The sequence below is a fragment of the Physcomitrium patens genome, chromosome 8, assembly GCF_059467195.1.
Source record: "Physcomitrium patens ecotype Gransden chromosome 8, ASM5946719v1, whole genome shotgun sequence".
Classification (NCBI taxonomy): domain Eukaryota; kingdom Viridiplantae; phylum Streptophyta; class Bryopsida; order Funariales; family Funariaceae; genus Physcomitrium; species Physcomitrium patens.
In genome coordinates this window covers 9569542-9585764 of record NC_143417.1, presented here as the reverse complement: position 1 = coordinate 9585764, position 16223 = coordinate 9569542, and the positions used below count along the sequence as shown (strand labels likewise).

Here is a 16223-nt window from a genome sequence, read left to right as displayed (position 1 = left end):
TGTGATTGCAAACCAATCTCGCCTCTGCAAATTGCAAAATACTGCTCCACCTCACAGTGAAACCCGAATTTACTTATCCATCTGGGCGGATTTGCGAAGCTGCCGCGATGAAATCGAGGCCCAGGATGGAAGACTGAGCTTCCTCCTGTCGATGTGGGAGTCACTTGTGGACTGGTCCCGTTCACACTGCCAGTGACTGAAGTTCATTCATCCATTGACGAGTATTTCGTTCCCTGAGAAGCCCGATGGCAAATATGAAACAACCCCTGGGCTGAGCAAATGAACGGATGAATTGATGAATTTAGTATTCATCCAAATGCTTTAATGGGCAGCTCAAGGCTGGTCGGGGCAGCTCATGGGCAGATGAAGAATAAATACACCAAATAAAATAGTGCTTCAGAATAGTGCGGCCCATAGAAAAATAGAGATTGATTCAAGCCTAGTAACATAATTATCGTTTATAAAAAATAATAATCATTATAATTTAGAAATATTTTTTAGCTATTTTGATTAAAAAAAAAATCTTTATGGTTTATATTATAAAGTTGTTGGATTATTATTCCAAAAAACAATAACATTGATTTGATGTACTTTATGTATATAATTTACAAAATTTCTATCTTTTATTACATTTCATTGTCTAAAGTTTCAATGGATTGCAATGCAAGCAATAACTCAAATAATTTAAAACGGATTTTTTTATAAACGCCTTCAATAGAATATTTGTAATTTAATTCACTGCCCTAAAAATTTATAAAAAAAAAACTTAGAAAAATATTAAAAAGAAAATGCTTGCTATATATATATATATATATATATATATATATATATATACAAAAATCTATTCACAAAAAATTATAAGAAGGATCTTTATTTAAATTATTAAAAATTACAGACCAGTTCTTATAATATCATAAAAAAATAATTGAATCAACATATAATTTTTAACTTAAGATATTTATTTAAATATTTTTATCTACTAAAAATTTCATTCACTAGAAAAAGAAATTGTACAGAATACAAAATATCATAATTAGTTTAATTAGCTCAAAATAAAGAAAAATAATTGTTTAAAGTTTCATGGTTCTTTAAATATTTAATTTGCATTTTTATTTTTGCAAATAGCTTTAGACATGACTTATAGGTTTCTTTCAAAATTATTTGTAAATATTTAATCATATATATATATATATACATATATTTTATTGAATGCATTTTTAAACAAATTTTTCAAGTCACAATCAAATACCAATTTGTTCTCTTCATAAAAAATCATTCATGCATGCCATATTCTCCACATAAGTAGCACCTTTTAAAACATAAAGAACAATAAAGAAAAAAAAAGTAAATAAATAATAATAATAATGGGGAAAGTTGGATACAAGAATTTTTCTTCGAGAACAAGGAACGAACAAAAAAACACATGTTTCTTTGTTTTGGAGAATGCCACATTCTAGATGTTACGTAAAATAAAATTCCTTAATTCAAGGAAGGTTTTAATGAAAAAAGGTCAAGGGGACCGAGACAAACTTCAACCTATTTACATACAACTTTCTAAGTAATCCCCCATTACAAAAAGGTGCATTAATGTAGCCAAATTCATGGTGAGCGTATTGACCCAGATCAATTTTTCCCATTTCCCATGAAAACCATTGAAAACCAATGAAAAGTATCGAATAGGGAGAGCATACGCAAGGGCAAGGTGGGCTTCGACGAAGCAGATAAACCGCGGCGAAGGGAGTTGGGACACGGGTATGCGGTGGTTGGCGGTAGCCGTGCATTCTGGGGCCACGTAAGCAGGTTAGATGGCCGCGAGCGCACCGTGAGTGGAGGACACGCGGCTGTGGGGCCTAGCTGGTATAGCCGAGTCAGCGCGACTCGCCACAGAGGCCAACGCCGCTCGGTCCAATTCGGGATCCTGCAATAACTTCGCCGCTCGGGGCATTTCTGGAGCATGGGCGGGACTCGGTGGATGTGCCCCGATGCTCCCTTCGACATGCACCGAACTGAAAGCCAGCTCTTCCACGGGTGTGCTGGTTTTTGTTTTTTTTTTGTCGTAGCTGTCACAGGGCACGGAACGAAAAAGAGGAGCAGTTGGATCGAGCGGACGACGGAGGAATGACTGATTGCGGCGACAACTCGGCTGCGTGGACACGCGCGTGCAAATCTCGTGCCAGTGCAGTCATCCTTTCTGCTCGCCACTAGCAAGATCTGCCCCGTTGTCAGGTTGATTTGTGTGACTGCTGGGTTGCCGCTTTCTGATGCCTGCTGTTCGCCATCTCTTGGCCGTTTGTGGAGCTCGCTATTTGGGTCGGGTGGTGCTGAGTGTTAAGGGCGTCGTTCGTGTGTCGATGTGTGGAATTTGAGTTGTTAATAGGATTTCGCTGCTGCTGGTGGTACTTCTTCTGTGTAAGCAGTGCAGATTTTGTTGTGTGGGTCGACCTCAGACCAGGAGTTTGTGTGGGAGGTGATGCTGTTTGTAGTTAGGGGTGTCGGGTTTGTAGAGTTTGTAGCTGGTGGATTGGACTCTCGGCGGGTAGATGTTACCGCTGAATGATATTGATTATTTTGGATCAGAGAGCTAAGGTTGGTTGAGATGAATCTTGAGGATGAGGCATCTTCATCCGTCGAGAATGCCAAGCGTCTGCTGGCGAATTAGAATTCTGTGTCTTGCGCTGGAAGCTAGTTCTTCAATTTACAGGATTCAGGGACCAGCATTCTGCGTAAATGTATGAATCAGCGGGAAGGGGTTTGGCGATTCGGAAATCGCCTAGCATGCCCATGCTGGAGGTGATCAGCATTGGCAGCGGAGGCGGAGATCTCGCTTACAATGAGATTCTCACAAAATGTCATTCGGGGCGCATGAAGTCGCCTCAACAGCGCAAAACGAAGTCCGCCATCATGTGCGTAGGCATGACTCTATGCACGCTCGTCCTGTTCGTGTTTGTCGCAGTGGACCTCTCTAAAATCTCCGAGGAGTCCTGGCGGCTGCCTGAACATGGCTCTCGCGTGCTGGCCACTATCCCCTACAGGCTCCAAAGTCATACTCTCCTTGCGAAGCAGGATGTTGAGGTTTCGAGTCGACAGAGGCGAGAACATGTGCAGGCAGAAACAGCCGGAGCTGCGCTAGAGGGCATGGGAACACTCTATAGGAAAGGCACTCGTGGGATGCCCGAGCTGGTCGTTGCGCATCTCTCCGAAACAACCACTTCTGAAGATCTTAGAGTGTTTCTCAGAGCACTACACCGCAGCGGGCTGCCTGCCAGAGCGGACGTCATATTTCTTTTCCCGTCGAGATCTCTGGCAGTGGAATTTGCGGCCGTAATCCACGAAGAGGAAATATACTTCCAAAGACTGCTTGCAAAGTATCAGCCGAGGAGTTCCGAAGCTCGTAATCCCACAGACCTGGAAGGGATTCGGCAACCCGAACTGAGCATCTTCCACCACAATGCGTACTTTCAGTCACTATCGGTGGTGGATTCCGAAAAGGCGACTAAGTATTCTGTCTGGGGGAAGGTTCACAACCAGACAAGCTCTAAAACCGCTGATTCCGAGGTGGTACAGGAGGAGCAGGTGGATGAGGATGGAGTTAACCCACATTTTGGCGCAGTCGTAGGATTTGACGTGCAGGAACTGGACCCGGACGACACACTGACCGCATTCCTCGACTCGCCCTCTTTAAACCATCGGCGGTGGATTTGCTACCAAATTTTGCTGGGCATGATACGTCACAAGTACCGCCATGTGTTCCTGACAGAGGTTTCCGGCGTTGTCATCCTCAAGGACATCTTCTTGCAACTGAAGAAGAAGGACATGGGACTACATCTGTTTCACACCGGAAAAAGTTGGTCATTCATAGAGTCCCAATCAAAGAAGAACGAGACGAATAATGTAAGGGAGATGGACGGCTCCGCGGCGATTGGCATGCTGGAGAGTGTCTACGGGAAGGGATTGTGGAATTCACTAGATGTGGAGGAGAAGTGCAAAAAGGTGATCAGCACTGGAGTGATTCTGGGAGGCATGCGGCCAGTCCGCAGCTTGACCACGGCAATGGCGACAGAGATTGTGCGTGTAGCGTTGCTTCGCAAGAACAGGATGCCGTTCAATGTAGAAATTGTCCTGAGTTACTTAGTGCACAAGAGCTCGGTTTTAGGCAGTAAAGTCGCCTCCCATCTCCAGGTTCACGAGAGCAGTACATCGACTGTGAACCTCCTCCCCGGTGGGTCAAGGGAGAATGATTCCAAGTCTCCATCCATCAATTTCCACCGCCGTGACCGCAGCGTTTTCGCGGTACTGCAGGGATTGAACCACGAAGAATTCCCCGAAGCAAGGAGACGGAAAATCCTGAAAGACCTGCGCGAGGATATCTGTAGCTCCCAGAACGACGTGGACATTTACACAGATTGCTACGAGCTGCTTTCCGCTGATACTGACTTCTCATTTCTCTGACCCCCAAACAACTTTTAGGTTTCCTTCGAACCTTTGGTGCCATTGCCAAGGCACTTCCGCAATTTTCGCCCCTGTAAATCAATCGTCATCTGGCACCGCGACTTAGCTATCTGTCTAATTGAAAAGAAAAACATTTAGACATGAATTCTACCTCAGGCCTAGGTCAAGGTGTAAATTGAACTACCGGTGCGATGAACTCGTCAATGTGCAGAGTCATGGTCGAATGATCCTCATGCCCTCTATCACCTGGAGCTCTAGAGGCCTTGTCAGCAAAGAATTCTACTGGACTTCGAATTAGTTCCTTGAGGAAGCCTTGGAGAATTGATTGATTGTTTTCGTACAGATGTTGATAATGCATAGAAGGGCCAATGAGAATTGCACGAGGAGCTTGCTTGAAGAGTTGGCTGTCAGATCGTCGGAGAAAGCCATTCAGTGGTGCGAGAAGGCTGATCCTTCAGACTGTCTCGAGTAAAGTTTTGAGAAAGGCGGTGGATTCCGGTCTTGCCCCGTACTATTCAAACAGATCTCCACGAGAGCAGTAACGGTGGTTAACGTGGTGTGTTTTCTGCCTTGACCCTGGTTTCCTGGATTGAGGAATGAGTTGTTTCACTTAATAGTGGACGTTTGACACTTGGAAATAAAACCCCAATTTGTAAAGAGAAGGCTTTTCAATCCATGGTTTTATATTCTGGGATTTTGTTTCTGAAGTTTACTAAGATCTTCATTACACGAAATAAAGGAAGCACTACCCATTTTCGACATATTTTTTGATCAAATGTACTCAAGAATGTAACACTAAATATGCCGTAGTTTTATTATAATCTAGAGACGAAAGCGAGTGCTCTCCACAAAGTATACAAGATGAGATACTGCTTTGAAAGAGTAGCAACAACACAGTTTTCTTATGCAATACAAGCGGCTTTAATGAGTGAATTGGAATTGCAACCCGTGAAGTTCTATTCCTTCAAAAATCTACTTTACAATTACGATGAGAAACTTGAAGCTGCCAGTGGATGCCACAAGCCCCAACAGAAATTGTCTCAAATTAAAGCGACGAGCATGGAATAGTGCATCGACATCGATCGCGGAACTGATGTTCTTCTGGAATTACAAATTACACTATCAGGTGTTGGGAAGATTGATTTCCATGAATTAGATTGTATGATTACCTGCGTATCATCAGTATTAAGAAGTTGCTTAGTATATTATAATATTCGGGGTTTTGTTACTGAAGTATAGTAAGACTTTTATTACACGATTGGTGAAGTAACAAAAACCCAGAATAAAAGTAAACTTTAGGAAGACTATTATTACACTTTCATTGCAGGATTTTCAATTAGTGGCTTCTTGCGATTGGTTGTGATGCTGGCGGCAGTTACGGTTGAGCTTGGCCTACCTTTGGTCAAAGCTAATAAAACCCTGGCAAAAAAAGCATAAAAGTCTCTCCGCCTTTACAGGTAGAATTATTTTCGGAGAGGCTCGGTTGACGGGGTGAGTGCTAAAAGCAAGGGACCCGCAGCATGGAACAAAATTGAATGTTATACAGAGCAATTTCTTTTAACACGATGATGCTCTTATATTGCCATCATGAGGAAAAAGATGATAATAGGTAACATTCTTCTTCTGATGTAGAAATTGATTTTCAAGTTACGTGTGCTGTGAAAACAGCTATGGCAACCAGTGACCTCAAACATGATTACACTCTCGTGTAAGAAGAGCTCTAGAAAATAAAATAGGATTCAACCCCTTTGCACATACTTTTAAAACAACGAACAAAACAAATGAAATAGAAAAAGGTCTACTTTAATGACGAGAAGTAATATTCAGGTTCACATAAGAGCATCTCAATCTCAGTGATGTTCATGAATTGCCTGCAAAGTGCAACCTTTGCTGGATCCATCTCCAGGGGTCATTGTATATAGATGGGGGGTTTACAAGACTGCAAACTAGAAACCCATGATGTCGACAGCTAAAATTGATGTCAACAGTATTTTAAATTGTAATCCACAGGCGTCTGGCAAGTAAGAAAACAAACCCTTCTGAATGATAACGCTCAAATCATGCATGTTGTTGGATGCACTCAAAGGAGGCAGTTACCTTTGCTGAAATTTCACAACATTACATGTGATTCTTTATGGAGCATGATATCGTGGAGCGGAGACGCTTGTCCGTTAAATTGGCGAGTATGTATCCAATCTTTATTGCCTCCCAAAATGGAACCCGCAATCAAGAAGCAGTTGGCCGTTCAACTATAAGCTTGCATTATGTCACCGACAAGTAGCTGAAGACTTTATGTATGCGGAACTCGAAATCTCTCGGAATAATTAGTCATCCTACAAGTTTGACGAACTTGAAAGGTTGATAAATAACAACAACGCACACAGTACATGGTAACGTCGAGTCAACACACCAGAGTAAGCCAGAAATGTTATTCTTTTGTAAACGAATCGCAGTCTATGCACCTCTCCAAAATTGTGACTAGTACGCCTCTCGAGGCCTTGTAAAATCAGTTTTAGAATTTTCAGGTTGCTCACATGAAAACTCTTGAAATCTGTCAGTACTTATCAATCTAACGAAAGTACTCCTTCACAATACTTACTAAACGGCACTAGGAGACACTCACTAAGGACTGCGATGATCCGCACAATGGGTACTACTGCGAGTCTGCTGTTGGGGACAGCTCCAAAGATCAGGAAGCTGAATGGATGAGCACCTGTCAATTCGAAAATCAGTTACCAATGACAGGAAAAATGTATTTTTACTTGGATCTTAATAATGAATCAAGAACCCACTCCATAAAAATTTAGTCCCTCAGCCACTTCTCCACATCTCATATTACAGGAGAAAACACCTCTTCAACTATTACTTACACCCCAAAAGGAACGGAACTGGGCTCTCGTTACAGAAAATCTAATCCAGCGACCACAGAAAAAAGACACCAAAAGCACTCACATTCGATGCATCTGCCCATAACACTCATCATCGAACTAATAAGAATAATAGACACACCGAATGAATTAAAAGAACTTTGCTCTTGCTCTGAAACCAGCCACAGGAAACAATCAAAGTCAATTTTGCCAGTGGCGTGGAAGGCCATGTCAAGAAAGCGCGGAAAGTATCTTCAAAGTGCGCAGCATAAGGAGCTCTTTCCCAAACTCTTTCCTTGCTTGCAAAGCGTGCGCCTCTAAGATGGCACTCCTTTTTGCAATGCCGTCTCCATCATTCCATAACACTAACTCCCTATATACCGTCCTCAAGGATCGCCTCTCACACACACAAGCATCCCAAAATGCTCTTCAAGATCCTGCGCACTTACCTCACATAGCCATCGGATCCGCCCAACCTTACGCATGGATGCCTGCAAGCTCTCGAACGAACTCACCACAGGCTGAGCACGCGGGTCGTTGAACAGAACCTGGCCCGATGATCAGGTTCCCGAAGTACAAGATGTCCAAGCTATTCGGCATATACAGGCCCATCAGTTCTTTGAAATTCAGAATGCGATACCGGACGCGCCGTTGCGGGTACAGATCACCCAAATGTCCTCGCCAAAAGCTGTGTCGCTGAAGGAACTGTTCGCCGCCTGATCGAAGCGGTCAGCAACATGGGTGCAGTGTACCACCCAGATTGTGCGAGCGCCTGATGCACCACCTCCCTCACGTCAAGATTCATTTCCCTCATTCGAAACCGTTCAATCTCGACTCTAGATTACAAAATTTCATTACTGGTTCATCCGCGAGAGGGCCCCGCACAGGTCAGTCATCACTCGTCACAGACTAGTGAAACTGCACCCTTAGTGATAGATTTTAGGACTCTTCAATTTATCTAGATTTCACGGTTTTAGGAATCCTTAGAATAGACGCTGACGCCAGACTCGCCGCACTAGATTATCACGGGTTTAGAGCTGACCGAATTCGCGGTCTTCAGTGCCCGCATTAATATTACGACCACTTTCACACTTTGCCGATGAAATCGAGATCCTGTTAACAATCATGACAACATTGTCGAGGGAGCACGTACTACGTAGCTTTTGGCGATACTTTTTACTTTTTGGCTGTCACTTCATTGATGGTGTTTTGCCCCGTTGCAATGGTTTTGGGTCGATGTGTGTCCGAAAATTTAAACTCTACCATTTGATACAATCATTTTGGAAGTATTAAAATTAAATGAATTCTGTGAATTCAATTTACTTTCTTTTTTTCTTTTTTCATATTTCTTTTTTCTTGTTTGCACCATGAATTAGTAGGTAGCAATAAAATAAAAGTATGATCTTGTGAAGAATAGCTCTAATCTCATAAGTTGGGGAGATGTTGCAATTCTTGTAATTCATAAGTTGTGGGGTGTTTATTTATATATATATATATATATATATATATATACACTAAATGCACCGTTTTAAGCTAATTTTATTTTTTATCTTTTGAAAAATTTAAATTTACATAACACTTACAAGACAACAAATCAATAAGTCCAAAAGAATTTATCAATTTTGTTATTATTATTATTTTCTTCCTTATTAAATAGCAAGAGTACGTAAATTAATATATATGTTTTTATACAATTAAAATTTTAAATTCATGAAAATTTGTCAATTTTTTTTGATATATATATTAAAATTGTATTACATGTTCTTTTATTTTAGTTAGTAAAACAATCTACTATATGTAGAATTGAAACATAATTAAATAATATAATTCTTAGAAATACCTCTACTTATAAGAGATACTACATAGTTATACAATGTTTCAGGAAGAAGCCTTCAACTACTCCCAGTATTTCTACTAAACTTACTTGTTTAAAATTTATTTATTTATAATAATAACAGTAATAACTTATGGTAGCTATTAAATTAATAATACTGTTTTACTATATTTTAGTTACCAATAAAATACAGTAAGGTTATATTTTAGGGAAAAAATCCTTTTCAAAAATATGAACTTAAGATTTTCTTTTTTAATGATTTGATCCAATTCCAATTCTTGGTCAACCAAAATAAAGAAAAACTTCAGCATTAATAGAATATGTACTTTTGGATGTAATTTTATATCTTCCAGTTTTTTCGTCTTTCTTTCTTGGAGATCTTGAATTTACATTGGTGCGAATCTAGTGAGAGAAAGAGGAAGAAGAAAAATAAAATAAAACAAAAATAAAAACTTTATCATAGTTCCAAGCAAAGTAGCAGAACTTGTACCCCAAGAACTTTTAACTGTTGTCGTGTTTGTGAGTATACATATAAACACACATACACTCACATGCTCACTTATTCTACATTATGGTATCAAAGGAATAATAATAATAATAATAATAATATCAACAAGAATCTCCTTGACCCTAATTCAATTACTTCTTTAGAAAAACCAAATAATAGAAGAAATAAAGAAGTTCAAACATTCAAAAATATTTGTTCAACTACCTACTACTCCTTTCAAGTGGTCCGAACTTACGACCCCAAAAACAATATTCCCAGAGGGGCAGGATGACAGGTGACAAGTCCCCATTCGAGGTGATATATCTTTTTCTCTCTGCCCGCTGGGACACGTCAACGCCATTAGACACAATGTGAAAAGGGGTATTCCAGCTCCCCCCACCCCTGAGCAGGCAAGAAGCTTCCTCGAAGGTCCCCTACCCCTTCTTCGTGGGCTGTAGAGCGTGGGCGGAACTCCGAAGAGTGGCGATGGTGTGGCCGCGGCGACGATGGCCACGAAGAGGCTGAGCCTCCTCTTGGCAGACTAAGGGGATCCCCTGGAAATCTACGAGTTGTGCACGGATTCCTGCCAAAGCCAAAGCGCCTCGACGGAGAACTGGCTACCCCCATCACAGCGTTCAATTATGGGTGCTGCCCAACAGGGCAGTGCACCAATGAGCGCGCCGATGCAATGCTACAGAAAGAAAACCACAACAGCACCAACAACAATAATAATATATAATAATTCATGGCCAGCTGCGTGGGCCAGCTGCTGGGAAGCACCAGGGGCGGATCCCCCACAGGGAATCGCCACACGCACAGATTCCACCCTTTTTACACACTCAAAGCTGGCCTGTGAAAGCGAAGGACGAGAGGTGGAATAGGTGGGGGCGGAGTCCTGCTGCATGATGCAGTTGCTTTGCTCGTGCTAAATGACTGCCACGCTGCTGCAAGCGTCGCCGCGCCAGGACAAGCCGCATGTCCCCTTTGCTTTCTTTCCATTCCGCCCCCCCCCCCCCTGGATGCTCGTCTATTCACCCCTGAATGCACACTGTTTAGTTTTACTTTGCTCTACTTTATTTACTTATTTTTCGACACAAATGAAATAAGATTTCATTACAAGAAGAAAAGTTACAACCACTCAGCTGTATGCAGCCTGAGGGAATCAGATGGGTTAGGGTTAGAAATGTATGATGGTCTACCAAGCCCATAGGGGGTTTGAGGGTAACCGTAGTGTTTGAAGGGGCAGTTATAAGAGTTGATACACAAAACCTTAGCCAGGCCTCGCTAGGGCCCACCAAGGGCAGCCTACAACCATTACAGCAAAGACATTGTTAGTGCACCATTTGCAGTGGAAGTCCTGTACCAACAAGCCTTTCTTTTTTGGGCAATGTAGGCTGCGAAACTTGATACACTCCTAATCCATGTGCACGTAGTTGACAAGACCTAACCAAACTTGTAGGAGTAATTTTACCACAACCCATGGGATTTGATTGCAAGATGCATTGTTGCATTCCATTCAAAGAGTCTATAGGATGACAATTCATAGAGCCATCCAAATCCAATTGAATTTGAAGAACTTTTGCAATATGAAGTTGGAAAAGATAACATGCTTCCAAGTGAGCAAAGGCTAGGGGCTATGTACATTGCAAGAGATGAAAAAGATGTTCATTATGTGGATGCTCCATTGCCAAGCCATGTGGGTAGATGAACATTTCCAAAATCTATATATGACTAATTTATCAATCTTTTTGGATAACAAATATCAATTGCTAAGTTAACATAACTTTGCCACATATTCACCATGATTGCTCATTACCATACTAATCATAGTAAATTGGCCTTGTTTGAGATGTATCATTTGGCCTAGACTTATGTCTATTGAAGATAGAAGTGGAAGGACATAACCTCTTATTATTTATACTTGATGACATTTGGAATAGAGTATCTTTGTTGAAGAAGGCTACGACCTAACTTATACAAGAAATTCATGACAAGAAATGAAGAGACTTGTCTAGATCATTGTAAGCGCCTTAATTCTATGATAATTTATCTATTTGATCATAGAAAAATCAAATAGGATATTTTTGCAGGCTGCTAGTAGAAGTGATTACATACATCTTCGATAGAAATATTTAAAGAATCTATTTAAAACTCCCATCTATATATCTTTGGAGCAAGAAAGGGAGGAAGAGAAGGAAAAAGGGGAGGGGGGGAGGAGAGGATTTAATTAAGCATTAAGTGAATTATCGAACCATGAATATGGAGGTTTGAGAGGCTATCTGCCATTTTTTTTGAAAGATTGTCGAAAGAAAGGTTCATCTTTTCAGTAGATTAGAAGATAATGGATGATTGGTTGTTGGACACCTTTTAGAAACAACCTACCTTTTCTTGGTCGCTTGCAAATGATTGACCTAGAGATAATAGTCACCTTGAGAAAGTTGTTAATTTCCAAATTATTACCTCTCAAGTGCTACTAAAGGAGACAAAAGATCAAACTGTGATTTGATTTTGGAGGGGGTAAGAAACCTAGGTCCAAATCAAATATCTTAAATATGAGACAACCCTATGGGGTGAATTTCAACCATCATTGCTTTCAAAAATCCAACAACAATTTGCAAGATGAAGGCCATCCACCAGATAGACTCATTCATGAGTTTTTTAAAGGAAGATAATTAAATTGGAATAAGGTCTCAGATAATGGATTGCCATAAAGTTTCAATTCTATTTCAAATTATTGATTTATATTTACCTTGAAAGTTGATGTAAATAAAAAATTTAAAGTTGAGAGCCCATTACTTGCTTTTGTAGTGCTAAAATTATAACATGCAACATTTTATTAGCATATGTAAGTTTGAAATATCCATCAAAGCATCCATTGAGTTTACTAAATATATCGCCCCATAGTTCTCTCAATTGGCTGCATTGGACCTATGCCTTTTTATTCCTTGCTTTGTACATTGATCTCAATCATATATAACCATATATTCTTGCATAGATTTTTGAAAATCTTACTTTTAAACCTCCATAGAGTGATGCAAAGAAGAAAATAGAGGACAAGAGGATTTTATTTGTAATTACCTCTCAACTACTAGTGTTGACTTTTAAAGTACACTAATATCAAAGTTTTTTCTTTGTCATTTCTTTCAAAAAATCATCAACTTGGTGAATGGAGAAGAAAATTTCAAACGGCATTTTTAACAATTTATTGACTATTGCCTCATTTATCTATATAGTTTTGAGCGAGTTGGTCTATGAAAGGCAATCAAAAGAGTCCTCACTCTGCCATTCACCACAATGCTTTTCCTAATTGAGTACCAACTCTGATGTTACATAAAAATTATTTAGCATATAAATAGTGTGTTGGAACAAAGTCTTCTTTTATACAATGGTGAAAAAGTGTCATCAATATATTGCCCCACAACTTCATATCTGTCATCAATAGGCAATTTGATACCCTTTATATGTCCTACTACTATCCTATCCTTGATCATGGAAATGATTAGAAAGAAGTATGGCACTAAGAAGTATCTTTAGCATATTTCTCTTGTAATATTGAAGGTCAGGGACAAAACATCATTGATCTTTATACTAACTATGGAGATTACAAAAAAAAGGCTTGGACATGGATGTACACTTGTTGGAAAGGTTAATAGCTTCATGGCTAAAAAAATAACTCCTAATTGGCCATCTCATAAGCTTTAATAAAATCAAATTTCAAAAAGATCAAAGATTGGTTAGAATAGACATCCCACTCTATTATTTTATGAGTTAATAAATTATTATCAAGAATAAAAAATATCAATAAAAATATTGTTTAGTCAAAATTGATAACCTCCATCAGAATTGATTGAATATGTATGTGAAGAGTCTTGACAAAGAACTCGTAGGCCATATTTAACAATGTAATTGGCGTCCAATTTTCTAAGCAACAACACTCCCTTTATTTGTGTAGTTGTGAGATGATCTTTTTAGAAACACAAGGTAAAAATCAATTGTTCACTCTAACTTCTAGAATCATAAGGATGTAATTATTTTTTTATTTAGTTCTAATATATCTTGTAGAATTTAATAATGACTCTAATTGAACCTAAGACTCTACCAACCTCCATCTTCTTGAGTGTGGCCTCATATTCATGCATATTGATAAGGGCATTGAGAGTCTCTTTAGTAGAAGCAAAGAAGTAATCAAAGAGGCCAAATCATAATTAAGGGATGACATCTCTTAAGGTATTGTAGTAAGTCTCAAGTTTATACATACAAAATAGAACTTATTATAGATTTGTTCAATATTCCTTTGATATGTAAATAGAGAGTCATATTCATTTAATAATTGTATAATTTGAGAGACTTCGATGTATTCTTGGGTAGCTTTGAAATTTTTTCTTGAACATGAATTTTCTACTTTAAGCCACTTCATCTAGCTTTGGATTCACTATCCTTCAACTTGTCATTGCTCATGGATTTGTAGCTAATCTATAATCACATTTGATTTAAATTTTAGGATTAAATCTATTGAATCCACATAAAGGGATGTAATTGCAAATGATAGCTTGGCACAAAGGGTGGTCTTGGCTTGCTAATATTCCTTTGCTTTACAAATACAAAATTCCTTGTAATATTTTATCATGCGATAGAACTTACTTACAAAGCCCAATTACAGATAACACTGCCATATTTAAGTTATGTTTTGTAAGACTTCATTTACTGTGAAGAACTTGCTACTTATGTTATATAGGAATCTTTTTTGATTCTCTTTTTGTACCAAAAGTTTCCTCTACACAAGAAGGTGGTTAAAATAATTAATATTACTTCTAATTTTATATTCATTCATTCAATGCATCCTTGCACCTATAAGTTGAAAGAAATTAAAATAGTCTAATCTAGCAAGGACTTATGCCTTATCATATTTTTTGATATTTGATGTAAATTAAATAAGAATTATAGCCGAGAAGTAATTAATTACATTCAATAAATTGTTGAGTTGGCCAAATAGCAACTTCTTTATGTTTGTCATAATTTTTTTATATATTGAAGATTTGTTGGATCTTCTCTTGACGACGTTCTAATCACTACAAAGGACCTATTGATAATCCTTAGAAAAGATGGAAAGAAATTTGGACCATAGTTCCAACTTGTCTTCTATCTTGAAGGATGTATAAATAAGAAGAATTAACAAGCATTGACAATGGATAAATTTTGATATTTTATGGAGATATTATTATTAAAAGTCTGTTAACTTAAAGGCTTGGACAATGAAGAAGCCGCCATTTGAAGATGTTAGATCTCTTTTTCAAAGCTACTCTATGATTTGGAAATAAAATTATTTAGGAATGAGGGTTCACAATGGAATTATTACAAAAGACCTAAGAATAGAAGATGCCAATAGTAAGTCCTTTCATTGGATTGAAATTAACAATTGGAGAGAGAATATCAAGGAGACTTTGCCTATATTACCAATTGCTATTATTTAAGATGGAAGGTGAGTCCATTGAAATTAATTGATAGTTTAGTTGATGCAATAGTATTATTAGATAGGTAGTTTTGGAAGTCACATGTACTCTCATTGATACATACGACTAGTTTTAGCTAATAATGTGAGAAGAATGGACTATCTAATTGGAACCTTTGCAAGGCAATATTAAGATAGTAAAACCTTTAATTAGAGATGGTCTTGGAGTTATTTGGTGTGTTGACTCCTAAAACTAAAGAAGATGGGAGAAGAAGAAGGGGAGGATAAGACATGAGATAGGAGCTTGAAGGAACTCTAGAATGATTAGTAGGTCAGATTAGGCTTCTATCTTGGAATTCACATACCTTTTTGATGTCTAATCTATGTTTTTTTTTATTATACTTGCAAAGATTAGGACCAAAGTCAATTAGAGTCCTAAAATTAAAGAATTATTGATAGATTATACATCTTTAGGATAGAAAAAAAGTCAAGGTTAAGAAACTTTCTTTGTTCTAATGTCGATGGATTTGTCGGATGGTTGATGCTATTAAGGGTTGATAATTTTTTCTTTATTTGAGCAACTTTTTTTCTTCTTTGGTTGGCATCTATTCTTTTACGTTACCATTGTACTTCAATCTAGAAAAGATCCTTCACTTCCTTTCTTCAATGAACATGCTTTGATCCATTCCATTTCCATTCTAGTATATCTCACAAGGAATTAGAAAAACAATCTTCTTCTTTAAAATGTAGATTGTAAGATTAGACATCTTTATCTTGAGAAGCACTAGTTATCATTTCTATTTTTGATTCACTAGAATTACTGACTAAAATGGTGAGGTCTTTGCCTTTTCTATGCATGGAGAAGGAAGTAGGCGATTAAAATAGGAAAAAACTTAGTGCCATTAGAACTATTATGTAGCATTTTAGCAGATGTTTTATCACTAGAAAAAAAAACTTTTCTTTTTCTATCTAATAACATTTAATAATCCTTTTGTTATGAGCATATATATTTATTCTAATAATTACCTATATAATTAAGTAGAAGTAAAAAAAAATAGATTAATTAGATAATATCTTGTAAAAAAGCTTCTTAAAAAGCTTCATAAACTTAGCTTTGACTTTACACATGTTTATAGT

The 16223-nt window shown here is 38.3% G+C and overlaps 1 long non-coding RNA gene across 1 annotated transcript; it reads right to left on the bottom strand.

Moving 5' to 3' along the window:
• Positions 1-5242: 5242 nt before the first annotated feature.
• LOC141045715 (uncharacterized) lies at positions 5243-8393 on the bottom strand. Its single transcript, XR_012218088.2, has 2 exons — positions 5764-8393; positions 5243-5618 (listed from the first exon to the last, which is right to left on the bottom strand). It is a non-coding gene; the product is annotated as an uncharacterized LOC141045715 (long non-coding RNA).
• Between the last annotated feature and the right edge of the window lie 7830 nt (positions 8394-16223).